We start from the raw sequence: 18,860 nt of genomic DNA on the forward strand, positions 1-18,860 counted from the left end.
CATGGTATCTCCACAGTGTTTCTGTGGCTGCCCTGATTTGGGTTCATTAACCCATATCTTTGGAGCTGTAAATTCCTTAAACCCATTTAGAAGCAAGGAGCTACAAAGGCATCTACTATTGCAGGTCGCTTAATCACTCTTACCGTACAAATTTGCCTATGCTTCACTTCTATCCTTGATGTTCCTACTCCATGCAAAAGACTGATTCACGCGCTTTTTGTGGCCATCCACTGGGTCACAGCACTAAATTGGCATACCTCAGCTCTTTCCTGTTTGCAGGTACTAGCCAGAATGGAAACAATTAAACTTTCTGAGCGCATTCACCATACTTTGTTTGATACCATGCATAATTATGATAATGGAAACACTGGGATATCCCTCTGTTATAACCCTGCAATATACCTTAGATATATCTACAGTATATAAGATGTACAAACTCCTAAAGCCCCGTACATAAAATCAGACATTCCGACCAGAAATGTTCAATGATAGGCTGCTGTCGGTAAATCCAACCATGTGTATTCTCCATCGGACAATTGTTGTCGGACTTTCTGTCAACAAATGTTGGCTAGAATGTTTTAAAAATGTTCCGCGACCGTCAGCCATGAGCTTCGGCACCCCGGCTGTGCAGCAGGCAAGTGTGCACCTGCTATCCTAACCCCGCGATCCGACGTATAGCTATGATGGCTCGCGCAGGGGAGCCAACCTGCCGCAGTATAACTGCGGTGGTTGGTCGGGAAGCAGTTAAGAAACTTAGAACCTTAATATTGAAATATATATAGGCACACAGACATCCTAGAATTTGGGATGCTGCACTGACTAAGGAGAAGAAAGCAGGTGGACTGGCACTGCCAGACCCTAAAAAATACTATCAGGCAGTTACTATTTCATGATTAATAGATTGGATTGACAATAATAAAAATAAAAGTTGGGTTGAGATAGTGTTTGCACTAAGTAAAGCAGATTTAGGTAAGATGGTATGGATTCCACAGTCATACCGAGATTTAGCAAAAAACACAAATACACTGACAGAGGATGCTTTCAGAATATGGGATAATTTATGTAAGTATTATTATTGGGAGCACAACTCAACTTTGATTTCACTATTAGATACAAATTATTTTGACCTTGGAAAGAGGATTACCTGTATTTTGTACAGCTACAAGATGTGATGATGGGATATAGGATTTGCTCATTTTTTTAATTAAAGCAAAAATAGGGTAGTATGCCACTAGATATATGGAGAAATGTACAAATACAACTGTAGCGCTCTGCTCCTAATGAGCAGACCCTATTGTTTTTGTAAATTTAAGTTGTCCAAAGCTGCAGTTTGGCTCAGACCAATTATGTTAAAGTTCTGGTTTCTGTACCAGCTGAGTTGTGCTAATTTCCACTTGATTGTGGGTGTTGCTGTCACCACCGGTGTGTGTTTTAAAAATGCAACAGCCTTTAACTCAGAAATAGCCCAGTAGGAGTGGTTCACCTGCTATACATTCTAGGTAAGGGTACTTAAGGTACAGGCACCATATTTTTGGGGTTTGTTATCCCGACCTCATGGCCCTCCTGGCCTGAGGTGCGTGCTGCTTGTCTCCATGTCTCGGGGACAGCTGGCCCAAGGTTTGTAACTGAGAGGGTGGGCACAAAAGTCTTGGGGCCTACCGATCCAAGGGTGGTCCTGTGCTGTCTTGCCTGCATTTAGAAGCCAAGCGCCTGGAGGATCCAGGGGAGGACTTTTTCAGGAGAGGACCGAACAACAAGGCTGGTATCTCTGGAAGAGCCTGGAGACTCAGTTGGAGTACGCATCCCGGGTCACCTATCACACAGTATCGCCGGATTGGCTTAAAGAAACTGGTACTGTGTGACAACTCTTTAATTTCTCAACAAGTCACTGGTTGTGCTTTCCTGTGGCAGAGGATTGTACAATGATTTCATTGAATTGGAAAGTCTGTAGCAGAAACTTTGTTCCAGCATCTCACCGGCTGCTAGGTCAGTGAGAGAGGCCTATCCGGTGATTGCTAGATCCAGCCTGTGGAAGCTGTTTGTCCTCTGGATCAAAGAAATACCTCTAACCCGCAATTACAAGGTACCTGAACTCCCCTTAACCCTCTGTCCCTCTATTGAAAAACGTCATGTTTCTTTCAAATAAATCTTTGGAAAAAGGACTAAGTGTTGGAACCATATTCTTTAATCCCCTAAAATGGACACGGCGAGCAGGTAAGCCCAACAAAATCCAGCAGCTCCTTTGAAGGTCAGTGCTACACAACACTTTACACAAACGATACCACAGCCACCACGGGGGAAAAGATAGACTTAAGCCAATAGAAAAAATTGTTTAGTTCCCCCATCTAGTGTTTAGCATTTTTAAAAATATATAAGGTACTAATGAAAGAAATAGACCCTGAATTCCTAACCTATCTTGGGAAGAGGGAGCAAGAACTGGGGGTAAGACTAAATGAGCACAAGAAGAGGAAAATATTAAAACTGGCATGTTGTAGACATGTGCATTCGTTTTCATCTGAATGCATTTTCGTCCAAATTTTGGGTACGGTATTTTCCCTATCGTTTTTTTTTTTTTTTTCACAATCAAAGGTTTTATTAAGAATAAAGTCAGGTTTACAATTAACATAAGATTATAAATGTAGTCAACAGTGGTATGTATACATACATTGGTACAGATAGATAGCAGTAGTGTTGTAACCATATAGCACAATTAGAACAAAAGATAAAGTATTATCCAATAGCTAAAGTAATAACTAAAGATACCACTGGGTGAATTGTGTATTAGAAGGAGGGTGAAAGAGGGTACAAGGTAAAGGGGGATGGAAGTCGAGGGGGGGGAGGGGAGGGGTACCATCGCACTGGGATTCGATTCCTTAAGGTAAGTGTACATCTAATAGAGGCATGTATAGCTCAATCATTCTGTTTCTCCTTTCTATTTCCTGTTCTTCTGAGAATAATGGGGAAGGGAAGTTCAGCCCATAAGTGATTGGTAATCTGAAGAGAGGGTAAAAGCCAGCCAAGGTTGCCAAGTTTTGTTAAAGGAAGTGCTATTCTCTTTTTTCATTGCCACTATTTCCTCCATTTTATAAATATATTGCACTCTATTTAACCAGTCCCTAACTCCTGGGACTCTGGGGGTTTTCCAATAGATGGGTATGAGTGTTTTAGCAGCCACAAGTAAGTGTCGAGAGAGTGATTTTTTGTAGCGGCTCAAGGTAATTGGGACAAGATTAATCAGGCACGCTGCTGCGTCTAGCTCGAGATTAGTTTCTGTTATATGTTTTATCCAGGTCCTAATTTCGTCCCAGTAGGTGCGGATGAGAGGGCATTCCCACCAGATATGTATAAAGGAGCCTACACAAGTTTTACATCTCCAGCAATCATCCGAGGCTGAATGAGACCATCTCCCGGTCTTTTGCGGTGTCAGATACCACTGGGTGAGGACCTTATAGGAAATCTCCTGATATTTGGAGCTTAATGAGCATTTATGTGTCAAAATACACACCTTTTCCCATTGCTTCTCAGAGATTTTCAGTTGAAGGTCAAGTTCCCACTTCTTCTTGTGATTATTATTATCCATGTGTGGCGTACTTATCAGCCATGAGTATGCAAGGGACGTGGTGTGTGCTACCGGTGATCTTTTTAAGCATATAGATTCCAGCTGTGTCAACGGGAGGCTAAATTTAGATTTATGCTTACTGTTCACCACAAAGTCCCGTAATTGCATGTAAAACCACAGACCAGGAAATGTCTCACCCACCTCGGAGCTAAGAGCTTCAAATGTTTTGATTTTCGAGTTTGCTATACAGTGGTAAATGAGGAGATCATGTGGTAGTTTATGGTGCATACCCGGTGGGAAAGCAGGATTATTGGTGAGCGGTGTCAGCGGACCCGGGACGGATGCGATCTTGTAAAGACTCGCTACTTTGTGCCAGATATTGATTGTGTTTTCAATCAGTGGGTGTCCTATCTGTTTGTCCTTCTTGGAGTGTATAGACCATGGATAGTAAAGTGTTTTATGTAGGGTTAGATTGCTTTCTAGTTGGACCCAATCTTTGTTTGGGCCATGACAGTGCCAATCTATGAGTCTGGTGATATGTGCAGCCTGAAAGTATTTTTTGAAGTCAGGAAGACCCATGCCTCCTTCACTTTTGGGAAGTGTTAATAGAGTGAAACTGATTCTGGGTTTTCTATCTGCCCAAAGGAAGGCTCTCTGTGCTTTAAGGAGAGTGCTAAAAAAGGTTTCCGGAATTTTTATGGGTAGAGCATTAAATAGGTACAATAGTCTAGGCAGTATCGTCATCTTCAAGATGGACGCTCTGCCAAACCATGAGAATTTCTTTGGTTTCCATCTCATCAGGTCTTTAGTTATTGCAGATAATAAAGGTTTAAAGTTGTAGCGGTATAGAGTGTCAAGGCTGTTAGTTAAGTTTATTCCCAGGTATTTGAGTGTGGTCTGTTCCCATTTATAAGGGTAGTTGTCTTTCAGCCTCTTAAATTGTTCAGGTGATAATGTAAGGTTGAGTGCTTCAGATTTCGACTGATTCACTTTAAAATTGGAAATGAACCCGAAGGTTTGAAACACTTTTTGAAGATTTGGTAAAGATATATGTGGGTTGGTGATGAAGAGTAAAAGGTCATCCGCATATGCGGCTATTTTGTATTCTCTATGGTTTACTACGAAGCCCTGGATATCTCTGTGTAGGTTAATTGTTCTTATTAGGGGTTCTAAAGTGATAATAAAGAGAAGTGGTGATAGGGGGCATCCTTGGCGTGTTCCATTGTGGATCGATATGGGGTCTGAGAGTATGTTATTTACTTTAATTTGGGCCTGGGGATTTCGATAGAGGGCTGAGATCCATGATAGCATATTCTCTTTTAGTCCAATGTGGGCACAAGTGTCCATCATGTAGTCCCAGGAGACCCTATCGAAAGCCTTCTCTGCGTCAGTGGAGAGCAAGATGCCGGCTGTTTTGGAGGTTTGAGCAAAGTGGATAAGATTCAGTGCCTTAGTGGTATTGTCACGGGCTTCCCTACCTGGCATGAATCCTACCTGCTCAGGGCCTACGATCTTTGCCAAGAGGGGTTTCAATCTATTGGCAAGTATCTTGGCCAAAATCTTGAGATCAACATTTAAGAGTGATATGGGCCTAAAATTTGCGCAGTCAGAGTGGTCTTTGTTAGGTTTCGGGATAACAGCTATGTGTGCCATTAAGAATGAGTTGGAGTTGTTTCTGTGTTTTGCTAGGAAGGTAAAGGCTGCCTGTAAAGGTTTTAAAAGGGAAATTATGTAAGTCTTATAATATTGGGACGTGAAGCCATCCGGTCCAGGGCTTTTACCTGTGTTTAGATCAAATATTGCGTCTGAGATCTCTGATATAGCTATAGGGTCATCTAATTTGTTTGCCTCTTCACTTGCCAGAGAAGGCAAGTTACTGTTTTCCAGGAAGTCTTTAATTGCTTCTTGTTTTGTCTGAGTTATGTGGGACGGTTTGTGTTGGGCTGGTAGGTTGTATAATTTGGCATAGTAAGCATGGAACAGGTCTGCCATTTCTTTAGATTTGTATTGCAGTGTCCCCTTTTTGTCCTTTATAGCATGGATATGACTAGATAATGTTGCTTCCTTCAGGGCCTTAGCTAGTTGTTTCCCACTTTTGTCCCCATGTTCATAAAAAATATTTTTCCTGAAAAAGAGTGATCTTTTGATTTTGAGATCCAGCAGGAGGCGTAGTGCCTTTCTGCGTTCAGTCAGTTGATCTTCTACCTGGAGAGATTGGGATTGTTTATGTTGTAGTTCCAAATTAGAAATTTGTTGGGATAGTTTTGTAATTTCACCCTCTCTCTCTCTTTTCTTCCTGGCGCCCCATTTTATCAGTTCACCCCTCACCACTGACTTGTGGGCTTCCCAATTGTTTAGTGGGTTTGTATCAGCGTCAATGTTATTGCGAAAGTATGTATTAATAGTGTTTTGAATGTCATCTCTCACTATTTGGTCAGTAAGGAGTGTAGGGTTAAGTCTCCAATTAAATGCGGGTTTGCGGTGTGCACCCAGTTCAACTGAGATAGCCGTGGGTGCGTGGTCAGAAAGAGCAATAATGCCAATCTCAGCTGCAAGTAAGTTACCCAAGTCTCTTTGTGAGACAAAGATCATGTCAATTCTTGAGTATCGTTTGTGAGGTGCGGAGTAAAAGGTGAAGTCCTTCTCCGATGGGTGCATGGATCTCCACGCATCCACCAGAGTCAATGACTGCAGTAGTGTTTTCATTTGTTTAAGGAGCCTGTAACTAACATGGGTGTGTCCAGAAGAGGTGTCCTTCAGGGGTGAAAGAGGTATGTTGAAATCCCCACCCAGAAGAACACAACCCTCCGCAAACCATTTAAGTTCTTCGATTATTTTGCCACAGAATGGCACATGGGAGGTGTTCGGGAAGTACACATTAGCAAGTGTTATAGGGGATCCCTCCCAGGTGCCCTTCAGGAACAAATATCGTCCCTCAGGGTCAATAAGTTGGTGTTTTAGTTCAAAGGGTGCGTCTTTGTTCAGTAGGATGGACACTCCTTTCGTTTTGGCAAGGGGATTGGTTGAGTGATAAGCTTTGGTGTATATGTTGTCAGTGAGTTTAGGAATATTTTTGTCCTTGAAGTGGGTTTCTTGTAGAAATACCACAGAGGGACGCACTTTTTTAAGTTCTCTTAGCAATCTAGACCGTTTCTCAGGGATATTCAGGCCATTCACATTATGTGAGACAAGAGTTGGCTTTTTCCCTAGAAAAGCATATGCCATCTTGACCGTTGGTATAGGATGGATGGGTTCTGAAAAAGCTACTTCCGTGAATGAATGTCACAGGAGTTGTAGTTGGTATAGCGTGGTAGGGTAGGGTGCTGTGGGTTAGGAGAGGAGAATGCGTATGTGCGTGAGGTACGGAAGGGGAGTGGGGGAAGGGGGTGGGGGGGTAAGGTAAGGGGAGAGAGGGGGATGAAAGACGGAAGAATGTAAGGTATTAAAGAAAAAAATATAAGTACCCACCAGACACTAGTCGGTGGTGGGTCTGTTTGGGATTCAACCAATATGCGTTTGCGTTGGTATTTTCCCTTTGGGGGTTAGTGGGAGGTGATCAACAAGCAATCAAACTGTGACTGTTTCTTTGGACTGCTCTGTGGCAGCGGTGTAGGTGACCAGAGGTGGGGCCCAGCGTAGTGCATTGTGTCTAATCCTCAACAAGAGGACATCTGTAAGTAAGTTATCTGAGACCAGTCAGTGGCATCTATAGTAGGCTATAGTGTATTTGAGTGGTGGGGGAGGAGGGAGATGTACAAGTTATCATTAATCGGTTTGCTAGAAAGGTTAACAATATAAACACTTTATAAACCATTCAAAAGAAGCTAAGGTCTAGGCACCAAGCTGTAGAACGAAAACTGTCAGAGAGAAAGGAAAAACCCACCACACACAAAAAAAAAAAAAAAAAAAAAAAAAATATATATATTTAACCCAAAGCCTAAGTGATAGAGTGTTCAACTGTCAACTCTTCCGGATTGCATTACTAGGTCCAGGCATCTCCGTGTATTCTAGGGGTAGCCTAGTCCCTCGGCTGTTAGCCCCAATTATGCGGAGGGGGGCCTAGTCCAGATGGACTAAATAATGTCCACAGGGTCAGCCTGTTATTGATTTCTGCTGTTAGTTGCAAGGGTATACCATCCCTCATGTTATGTTGGGGGGGGAATATACAGTAATGGGTCATGCAATGTAACTCACTGTTCTGTAGTCAGGTAAGATACACCATCTCTGGAGATGTAGGGGAGCATCTCATGCACCCATAGCGATATTAGGTGCTTAGCCCTTTGCCCTTCTCAGAGCCTAAATAAAAGACAAAAAGTTAAAGCATAACAGAATAAAAGTCAACGTTGTTGCTGCAGAATGTTATAATCTCTCCGCAAGGAACTGAAGTCTAACTATGTTAGGGGAGGGGGAGGTGAAAAGGGGGAGTCTCCAGCTTTTAGAGTTGTGTGCCGCTCTATTGCAACCGGATAGTAACAACTGAATAGTGGGTGAGTTTTCCATAAACAAAACAAAACAAGGTGGGTTGTTCCAGTTCATGATGCCGTACTAGAAAGCTGGTAGAAACTTGCATCAGGACAGGAATTATGTTGTAGAGGGTTCGGTCATTTCAGTAGCCTCTTGATTCTCTCCCTCTCGGGCTTCTAGCACTTTTGGAGGAGGCTGGGGACTCTAAATTGTGTCTGTCAGCGCTTCTGCGGTGTTTGCCTAGCTGATAAGGCGATTGTGCCTGGGTGAGACCTGCTGAGAATTGTGGGTTGTTGATCGCCGGCGGCACGAGGAATTCTGCATACCACTCCGGGAGTTCCACCGGTGTAATCTGTAGCTCCTCACAGAATTTTTGAAGGTCTTCAGGTACTTTTAGCATATGCTGTTTCCCCAGAAAGTTTGCTTGTAGTGCGAACGGGAACTTCCATCTGTAGTTGATTCCTTTTTGCTTCAGTACTTCTAGAAGCGGGCGTAACGCTCTTCTATTTTTAAGCGTAATGGGCGACAGGTCTTGAAAAAGTTGGATCTCAGCTTCTTCATGCACTATCCTTTCCTTCATCCGTGCTTTGTGGAGGATGTCTTCCTTCAGGCTGAAGTTCGATAGACAACAGATGATGTCCCTCGGGGGTAGTCCATCTTGCGCTCTGGGTCTGAGAGCCCTATGCGCCCTGTCAAATTCAATGGGCGATTGCTCCGGCCGTTCGATGAGAGTGTTAAAGATGGCAGTTAGGGCTGGTCTGATCTGATCTGGGGGTACCGATTCAGGCACTCCTCTGACTCTGATATTGTTTCGCCTGCCTCGATTGTCCAGGTCTTCAATCTGCCTGTTCATAGCGATCAAATGTTGGGAATGCGAGTTAGTGATGTCGTCCAGCCTGATCAGTGCCCTGTCCCTCCGTTTCCCAGCTCTATCCGTGATTGCCATTTGCTCAGATAGTCTCATTAGCTCGGTTTTAATATCTGTGATGGCTGCAGCAAAGGAGCTTTTGATATCAGCGGCAATGTCTGTCATAGCTGCGTAGGTAAGGAGCTGGTCTGTCTTGCCACGTCCTGCGGTTGAGTCTTCAGATGCCGATAGGGAGACTTCATCATCTTCCATATCTTCCGCAATACTGTTTCTTCGTGACATTGCCATTTTAGGGCTTTTGCTCTCTCCACAATATTTAAATTTGCTAAGGTTTGCTGGCGAATTCTTTTTCTTCTTCTGGGGTGTCCCCACAGAGCGGAGAATATGGCTGTGTGTGCTTCTCTTTGATTGTGTGGACATATTCGTGTCAGGTCTGTTTTCAGTGTACAGGCCCTTCTGGTCACCAGAGTTTCTCTACATTACAGTCATGTGTGATGTTCACCAGGCCACTGCCCCTATGGTAGAGTTAGGCAGTTCTTGGGTAGGAGAACTGTATTGTCGGTGGGGTGTGCACCTGTGCTGGGGTTATGCTGAGGAAGGGTTGGGTGATTTCAGTCCAAGCTGAGCTAGTTAGTTAGAGAGGTACAGGGTGTACTTGGAGTAGCAAGATGGCCGCCTTCTGCATTAAATAGGCCTGAACCTCAGGTTTTCCCTGCTCTGCTGGACCTAGCTTCCTGAGCCCCCAAATTCTGCCCCCAGATCTGTTTGTGGTGTAGGTTCCCACTAAGAATGGTGGAGTTAGTCCGCTGTGGGGGGGGGGGGGGATGCTGTGCTGGTACTCACTGCGGCCTGGTGGAGATGGAGGCCGGATCCAGGGCCTGGATGGTCGCTCCGGGAGACCTCCGGACACTGTACTCTGCTGACCAGGCCGTGCTGTGTCCGGTTGGACAGGGATGTATGTCCGCTGGGCAGGCTCCACACTCCGGCGGCGTGATGGCAAATGTTGGCGCGGACCTGCGTTTCTGTAGGCCGCAATATGGCGCCCGGGGCTCTGCAATGCGGTCGGATGGAAGTATACCGCTCAGGATGGGTATTTTTCCCGCCGGCAGCCTCCGGGAGACAGCTCCCCAGACCCCAGGTATGTTGTGTGTGGATTCCAGGGGTGGGTAGCGGTGGATGGCTGGCGTTCTTTGTCCGGGCTTCGTAGGCCCCAAGATGGCGGCGCCGCGTCCTCGGGTGGCGGCCTGCCACGGCCCGGAGGTCGGTGTTTGCGGCGGTTTCGGAGGACAATATTGGTAGCAGGTTGTGCCCCGCACTAGCGACTACCCCGATGGGCGGTGGGGAACCGCGGAGAGGTTCGTCGGGCTCGGATGGCCAGCGATTACTAGTAGGCCTCGGCGGAGCTCCTCAGATTCGCGTCCGCTTACTTCCGCTTCCGGACACGCCCCCTGTATCGTTTTAACAAACTTTAACGAATGTGCAGAATCCGAAAACCGAAAGTTCCAACATAAACAAATGCTTTATTTTCATTTTCGTTGTGACAACAGTTCGATATAGATAGGAGATTCGACATGATGCTGACAATAGCGATCTGTGTCCATCGAACCTGTGGTCGAATGTGCCTAACCTTAGCTCTATTAGTCCAAGATTATTTGACATAGAGCGAAAAGATTCTACATTATAGAGACAATAGCAAAAAAGGTCGATTGTGCCTAACCTAATTCTATTAGTCCAAGATTATTTGACATAGAGAGAAAAGATTTGACATAAAGAGAAAAGATTCTACATTATAGAGACAATAGCAAAAAAGGTCGATTGTGCCTAACCTAATTCTATTAGTCAAAGATTATTTGACATAGAGAGAAAAGTTTAGACATGAAGATTCGGCGAAGCAGTCGCCGCGAGTGGACATTTATGATCAAATGCTCCGCCCATAGGCTATAGAAGAATTCTAATGTTGGTTGACTAGTAATAATAATTAACAAATACAATTATTACTAGTGTCATACAACATTAGAATTCTACTATAGCTTGTAGGTGGAACATTTGACCGGAAATGTACGATTGCGGCGTTGTAAAGTTTTGCTGCTCCGTCAAATCTTCTTAGAACATTCGACAGACACCATAAGCCTTCAATGACAGATTCAGCCTTAATTACTTCGGATTTTCAGACAAATGCATTTTTTAACTAAACAAAATAAATAAAAAAAAACTAATTTCGTGAGTAACTAAATAAATTTATTTTTCGGACCAAAACAAAATATTTCAGTGTGCACATGTCTAGCATGTTGTATCTCAAGGGATGTTGAGACAACAGAAATGATTTTTAAACTCATAGCTAGATGGTATGTGACCCCGATCAGAGCTCAGAGCTTTGGGGTGGAAGCATCCCGTCTATGTTGGAGGGAGTGCGGCCTTCTGGAGGGAAATTAATGAGGCTATTGAGGAAATAACAGGGGAATATATGCAGGTTGAACCCTGGGAATGTTTAGTCCATAATACTGTTAAGCTTATAGCACAATATAGCAGATCCTTGGTACCACACCTGTTAAATGCAGCTAAGGGCTTGATACCGAGATACTGGCGAATGCCAAAAACCCCAAGTGTGAGGGAATGGATACTACATATTAAAAATATTTTTTCCATTGGAAGGACTATAAATGAAGGGGAGGATCGAATAGAAGATGTAGATATAGAAGATTGACTAGTTGTGGAAGAATAAAGAAGAAGAGGGGGGATCCTAGGGGGGAGGAGGGGGATATGGAGGAGAGGGGGGTGAGGTTATAAGACTGAGACTATGGATGATGTATCTATGTATAAGGGTGGTGTCTGTAACAATGTATTTTTTCTTTGAAAACTAATAAAAAAAAATATTGAATACAAAAAATAAACACTTAAGAAGAATTAAAGAATATGTTACCCCAGCATTTCATATTCCTGATATGTATCTGTTCTACCATGTCCTTGTGTTAGAAAGTATCCTGTTCTCTTTCTATTGCTTCCTTTGTGTGAAATCCCTGGTGTTTCTGCCAGTCACCATGCTTTCCTATTTTAAACTAACCACACTAGGAATGAGAGCTCAGCATGGTCAGTTTTCTGGCTGTGCTGGGAGCACAGCCTACCTGTCCTCCAATGGCCAAGATTGGTGCTGACAAGCCCCCCTGGGAAGATCAGTGTGATGTTGTTTCTCCACCCCCAGGTCTCTAAGCAGATAACAGATCTGGTGACAGATTTACTGCTACAGGGCAGCCCTCCTGTGCAGGATCAGGGGGCGTAAAGCTCTGTGTAAAGCTCTGGATGTCCACTAGCACCCTCCAATCATGGGTAAAACACACAGAACGGCGGTATGCCTGTGTAAACAAGGCAGATCTCCGTTATGACAGGGGGGAAGGGATGGATTTTGTGTTCCTGCAAAGCAGGGCATAAAATTCATCTTTTCCCTTAGTAAAGGCAGCACACACATAACACAAAAACACTGGCTAGGCACACAGTTAACCCTTTGATCGCCCTAGATGTTTAACCTCTGCCTAGCCAGTGTCATTAGTACAGTGACAGTGCATATTTTTAGCACTGATCACTGTATTACTGTCATTGATTCCCGAAAAGGGGCAGTTAGTGTCCAATTAGCTGCCGCAATATCGTTGTCCCACTATAAGTCACTGACCGTCGCTATTACTAGTATAAAAAGATTTTTTAAAAAATTCCATAAATATATACAGTAACTTAGTTTGTAGATATTATCAATATACTAATCAATATACAGTGTTGTTTTTTTTGTTTTGTTTTTTACCAAAAACATGTAGCAGAATACATATTGGCCTAAATCTATGAAGAAATTTGATTGGACATGTTTTATAACAGAAAGTAAAAAATATAGTTTTTTTTTTCAAAATTGTTGGTCTTTTTTTTTTTGTTTATAGTGCAGAGGTGATCCAATACCACCAAAGGAAAGCTCTATTTGTTGGAAAAAAAAGGACGTTAATTTTGTTTCTGTACAACGTTGCACGACCGCACAATTGTCTGTTAAAGCGACGCAGTGCTGTATTGCAAAAAAGGGCTTGATCAGGAAGGAGGTAAATTCTTCTGGGGCTGAAGTGGTTAAAAGTGATTGAAAAATGCTCATACATAGACATGTGCACTGCTGAAAAAAAATATTTTCATTTCATTCTTTTTTTTATTTTTTTTATTTTTTTTCGTTTTTCGAATTTGAAAAAAAATCGTAAATTAGACAAATTTGTAAATTCGTAAATTTGAAAAAAATTGTAAATTCATAAATTTGAAAAAATTTGGAAATTTGTAATAACAGTTTTTTTTGGGGTATAGCCACGCACGACCACGCAATTGTCAGTTAAAGAAACGCAGGGCCGTATCGCAAAAAATGGCCTGATCATTAAGGGGGTAAAACCTTCCGTGGTTAACAACGCGCTTTGAAAAGTGCACTGTACTTTCATATGCAAAATGTTTCACTTTTATCAATTCATTGGGTCATAAATTGTTCCATTTATCTTGCTAAAGAAAAAAAAATGCACTCACTTTTTTTTTTTTTTTGCTTCTTTTTTCCTTTAATTCTCAAACCACTACACAGTCCTAAATAATCCAATATTCCTGGTACAGCATGTAAAATTGTAACAAATGTCATGCTTTATGACAGAGGAATGGAAGCAAGCTATTCTATTTAGCAAGCATTTTCGCATATATAAATGTTCACTTTTTAGAGGCGACTTTAAATCTTGGAAGATTGCAGAACATTTTATTCAGCTCTGAACTGTCTGTCACACCTGCTTTATTTTAAAACCATAATGAATTGAAAAGGAGAGGTGGAGTGTCCTTGTATAACATAGTTGGTTAAGTTGATAGAATTCTTTGCTTCGTCAAAGTGTAACCGCTGCTTCAGTTAAAAGTTCTAAGTCTTCCTTTCACTATTCTGTTGGTTAAGGAAGCGTAATTTCAGTTCTGCTTTGGAAATACCGTTCCGAGTTCTTAGAGGCCAGAGATAGCTGAAAATTGTAATACAGGTTTTATACGTGTTAAAGTACAAACGACAAGTACTAAAGTCCAGGCTGGCTGTTATAAACTCTGTCTTTTTCTGGTTTAACCACTTTCAGACCGGACCAATTTGCTTGTCAAAGACCAGACCACTTTTTGCGATTCGGCACTGCGTCGCTTTAACTGACAATTGCGCGGTCGTGCGACGTGGCTCCCAAACAAAATTAACGTCCTTTTTTTCCCACAAATAGAGCTTTCTTTTGGTGGTATTTGATCACCCCTGTGGTTTTTATTTTTTGCGCTATAAACAAAAATAGAGCGATAATTTTGAAAAAAACGCATTATTTTTTACTTTTTGTAATAATAAATATCCCCCAAAAATATATAAAAAAACATTTTTTTCCCTCAGTTTAGGCCGATACGTATTCTTCTACATATTTTTGGTAAAAAAAATCGCAATAAGCGATTATTGATTGGTTTGCACAAAAGTTATAGCGTTTACAAAATAGGGATAGTTTTATAGCATTTTTATTAATAATTTTTTTTTTTACTAGTAATGGCGGCGATCTGCGATTTTTATTGTGACTGCGACATTGTGGGGGACCCATCTGACATTTTTGACACATTTTTGGGACCATTGTCATTTATACAGTAATCACTGCTATATAAATGCAGTGATTCCTGTGTAAATGACACTGGCAGTGAAAGGGTTAACCAGTGGGTGGCAGTGTAGGTGTTAAGTGTTCCTAGGGGTGTGTTACTAACTGTGGGGGGGTTGGGCTTTCATTTAGTGTACACTGATCTCTGCTCCAATCACATGGAGCAGAGATCAGTGTCACTAGTTGCTAGGCAGAATGGAAAAATGTTGTTTATACAGCATTTCCTCCATTCGGCCGCTCCGTGAGACGATCGCGGGGATCGCCGCGGGTCCCGCGACCGGACTCACGGGGGTCCTGACCAGCGCGGGAGTGCGCCACCGGCGGCGCGCTCCCGATGGCACGGCGGCAACGAATATTGGACGTACATGTACGCCAATATGCCTGCCCGTGCCATTCTGTCGACGTACATCGTCGTGCGCTGGTCGGGAAGTGGTTAACCACTTCAGACCCAGGCCATACATGTAAAAATCTGCAATTTTTTTATTTTTATTTTTGCTAGAAAATGACTTAGAACCCACAATCATTATATATTTTTTGAAAGCAAAGGCGCTGAAGAATAAAATGATGGTTGTTGCAATTTTTTTTATGTCACAATATTTGAGCAGCGGTTTATCAAACTTAATTTTTCAGAAAAAATACACTTTAATGAATTTTAGTGCACACGAACACTGTATAATACCCACTGTTTTGGTCAAATATAATACACAATGTACAGATACCTAACATGTCATGCTTTAAATTTGGGCATGTTACATTCAATTATCCATAAGTGAAGCTTAAAAAGCCTTTACAGGTTACCAGTTTAAAGTTAAATTGGAGGTCACTAGAATTATTGCTCTCACTCTGGGGTTCTTGGTGCTACCTCATATGTTTGGTGTGATCACCGTTTGCATATGCATGCAGGACCTACAAACAGGTTCACATTGTGCAGGAGTACGTGGGCATTTCAATTTTTTTTTCTTCAAATGTGTTTATTTTAATTGCAATATATATTTTTTTTTTACACTGTCTTTTTATTTTTATTTTATTTTTTTATTTGACTTTGTTGTTAATACAAGGGCTAAACAAAAACCCTTGTGATAGCATGGGCAGTGACAGGTAAGACTTATGGAGAGATCTGGGGGTCTATTAGATTGTTGATATCTCCTCTGCCCCAAAAGCATCTGATCAAACTGAGATCGATTTGATCAGATGCTTACCTAGCTGGTAATGGCTAGCAAACAACAAACCAAAACCCGGAGGTGACAAAGCCTTTATCGCTTCTGAGATTCTTCTATCACAGAGGAAGCATAGGAATGGATGTTCCTCATTTTCCTCTGTCTGCATCTGGCCCAACCAGGTGTGGCACCCCCGGGTTCCCCAGTGGAAAGGAACAGACCAGGAAAGGCAGTGATAGAAGATGGGGGCCCCCTTCCTCACCCTGTAAACGTGATTGGGTAATTGTACAGTAGAGCACAGTCAAAAAATGTGCTTAGTTTCGCTCAGTTTCGTTTCATACGAAAATAAAAAATTGTATTTCGTAATTTGTGTACGTAATTCAATTCAGATTCTTACGAAGTTACACATTTTTGTTAGATTTGTAAACTTTTCGTTCATATAAATATGATGAATTTATCATTATGAGGGGCTCCCACCATCCCTGTGCTGTGCTGACTTTCTGGGTTTTTAACTTTTAGGTTTGTTAACTTTTCGCAACAATTATGAATGTTTGTTATGATGAATTTATCAATATGAGGGGTTTCCACCATCCATGTGCTGAGTTCCCAGGTCTTCACACCCGCTGTGTCCATTATGAGGGGTTCCCACCATTACTGTGCTGAGTTCCCGGGTCTTAGTGTACACCCGCTGTATCCATTATGAGGGGTTCCCACCATCCCTGTGTGGTGCTGACTTCCTCTGATTGGTGAACAAAAGAGCAGTCACAATTCTGTTAATTTGGATCTGAAATTCCTTAATGAAATTTCATATTTCGCATAAAACTCGTAAGCATAGAAAATCCCCATAGGGTTCCCACCATCCCTGTGCTGTCTTCCTGGGGTTTTAACTTTTAGGTTCATTAACTTTTCGTAACAATTATGAATTTTCGTTATGAATTTAGATCCAAAATTCGTAAACAAAATTTTGTATTTTGTATGGAATTCGTATGCATAAAAATTTGTATTCCGGATTCGTACGAATGTACGAATTTCCGTAAATTCGTACGAATTTTCGATTCTTACAAAACAAAATGCACATGTCTATTGTACAGCTACTTGATCACTTTTAGAGAAAAGCCCATCGCTGGCTGCAACGTTTAATATGTCTAGAGCCCCCAGGATGCTACTCCCCACCAAATTACATTTATTTATTTTTTGCTTTGGTACATGACCTTTAGAGCAGTGGCTCCCAACCCCTGGGCCTGCTTGCAGCCGGGCCACGAAGGCTGCACTTTCAGAGGTCATCCTCTCTCCCTACGTCACAGCTGTTCCACCCTCACAGCCAGCCAAGAACCCAACGCTGTCTGAGGCGCTGCGAGTGAGCAGAGAGATGGCATCATCTCTCACTGCTCGCCCCGCATCACCGCCGCTCCACCCTCATAGCCAGCCGTGAACACAACACTGAGGTGACATCTCTCACCTCACCACCGCCCCACATAATCGCTGTTCCACCCTCACTTGGCAAGTGACAATCCGCATCTAGTGGCAAATGATGTGACAAGCTGCATCTGTTGGCAGGTGATGTGGGGAGGGACTAGTTGTATCTGGTGGCAGGTGACACACTCAGGGCTCCTACTGATTCTGCATTATCGTGAGTTGAACTATTTCATTTTATATTACATTATATATATACAAAATAATAATATAAATAATGTGACACAAAGGCAGTCAGGTGCCAGAAAGGTTGGGACCACTGCTCTAGGGCAGTGGTTCTCAACCTAAGTCCTCAAGTACCCCCAACGGGTCAGGTTTCCAAGTTTTTCTTTACTTTGCACAGCTGCTATTACCACTTCCTGACCGGCTCATGCTGATGTACGTTGGCAGAATGGTACGGACAAGCAAATATACCTGTACCTGTACAGGTACCTGTACGTTCCTTTAAATTTTCCACCATGCCATCGCGTGCACGCTGCCAGCAGCGCACAAGCGTATTGGTCAGGACCTCCGTGAGTGTGATTGCGGGTCCCGTGGACTCGATCGCCATGAGAATTCTCACGATTATCTCACGGGGAGGAAGAACCGGGAGATGATAATGTAAACAAGCATCTCCCGGTTCTGCCTAGTGACAGTATCACTGATCTCTGCTCCCTGTGATCGGGAGCAGAGAGCAGTGAAGTGTCACACACAGCCGTGCCCCCCCCCCCCCACAGTTAGAAACACGCTCTAGGACACACTTAACCCCAACACTGTCACCTAGTGGTTAACCCCTTCACTGCCAGTGTCATTTACACAGGAATCAGTGCATTTGTATAGCACTGATTGCTGTATAAATGAAAACTGTCCCAAAAATGTGTCAGAAATGTCCACTGTATCCACCATAATGTCACAGTCATGATAGAAATCGCTGATCGCTGCCATTACTAGTAAAAAAAAATATATATATATATATATATATAAATAAAAATACAATAAAACTATCCCCTTTTTTGTAAACACTATAACTTTTGCGCAAACCAATCAATAAATGCTTATTGTGTTTTTTTTTACCAAAAATATGTAAAAGAATACATATCAGCCTAAACTGAGGAAAAAATGTTTTTATATATATATATATATATATATATATATATATATATATATATATATATATATATATATATAATTTTTTTTTTTGGGGGGGGATATTTATTATAGCAAAATGTAAAAAATAATGTGTTTTTTTTCAAAATTGTTGCTTTTTTTTTGTTTATAGCGCAAAAAATAAAAGCCGCAGGGGTGATCAAATACCACCAAAAGAAAGCTCGGTTTGTGGCGAAAAAAGCATGTCAATTTTGTTTGGAGGCCACATCGCAGGATCGTGCAATTGTCATTTAAAGCAACCCAGTGCCGAATCGCAAAAAGTGATCTAGTCTTTGGCCAGAAAAATGGTCCAGGGCTGAAGTGGTTAAATCAATATCAAGGACATGGTATTGATAACTGATAAGAGCTATTTTATCTAAAGCCGCGTACACACGGGCGGACTGTATGGCCTACTTAGTCCGTCATACAATCCGACGGACAGTCTGTCATACTTTCGAATGAACGGACTTGACCACACACACCACTTTTTGAGCGGACTAATACAGCGTACTAAGTCCGCCATACTATCCGCCCTACTTTTGAAATGAACGGACTCGCCCACACACGCG

Source organism: Lithobates pipiens, unplaced genomic scaffold (genome assembly GCF_037356315.1).
Source record: "Lithobates pipiens isolate NorthernLeopardFrog02 unplaced genomic scaffold, aLitPip1_a1.2 Scaffold_22, whole genome shotgun sequence".
In the NCBI taxonomy this organism is placed as follows: Eukaryota; Metazoa; Chordata; class Amphibia; order Anura; family Ranidae; genus Lithobates; species Lithobates pipiens.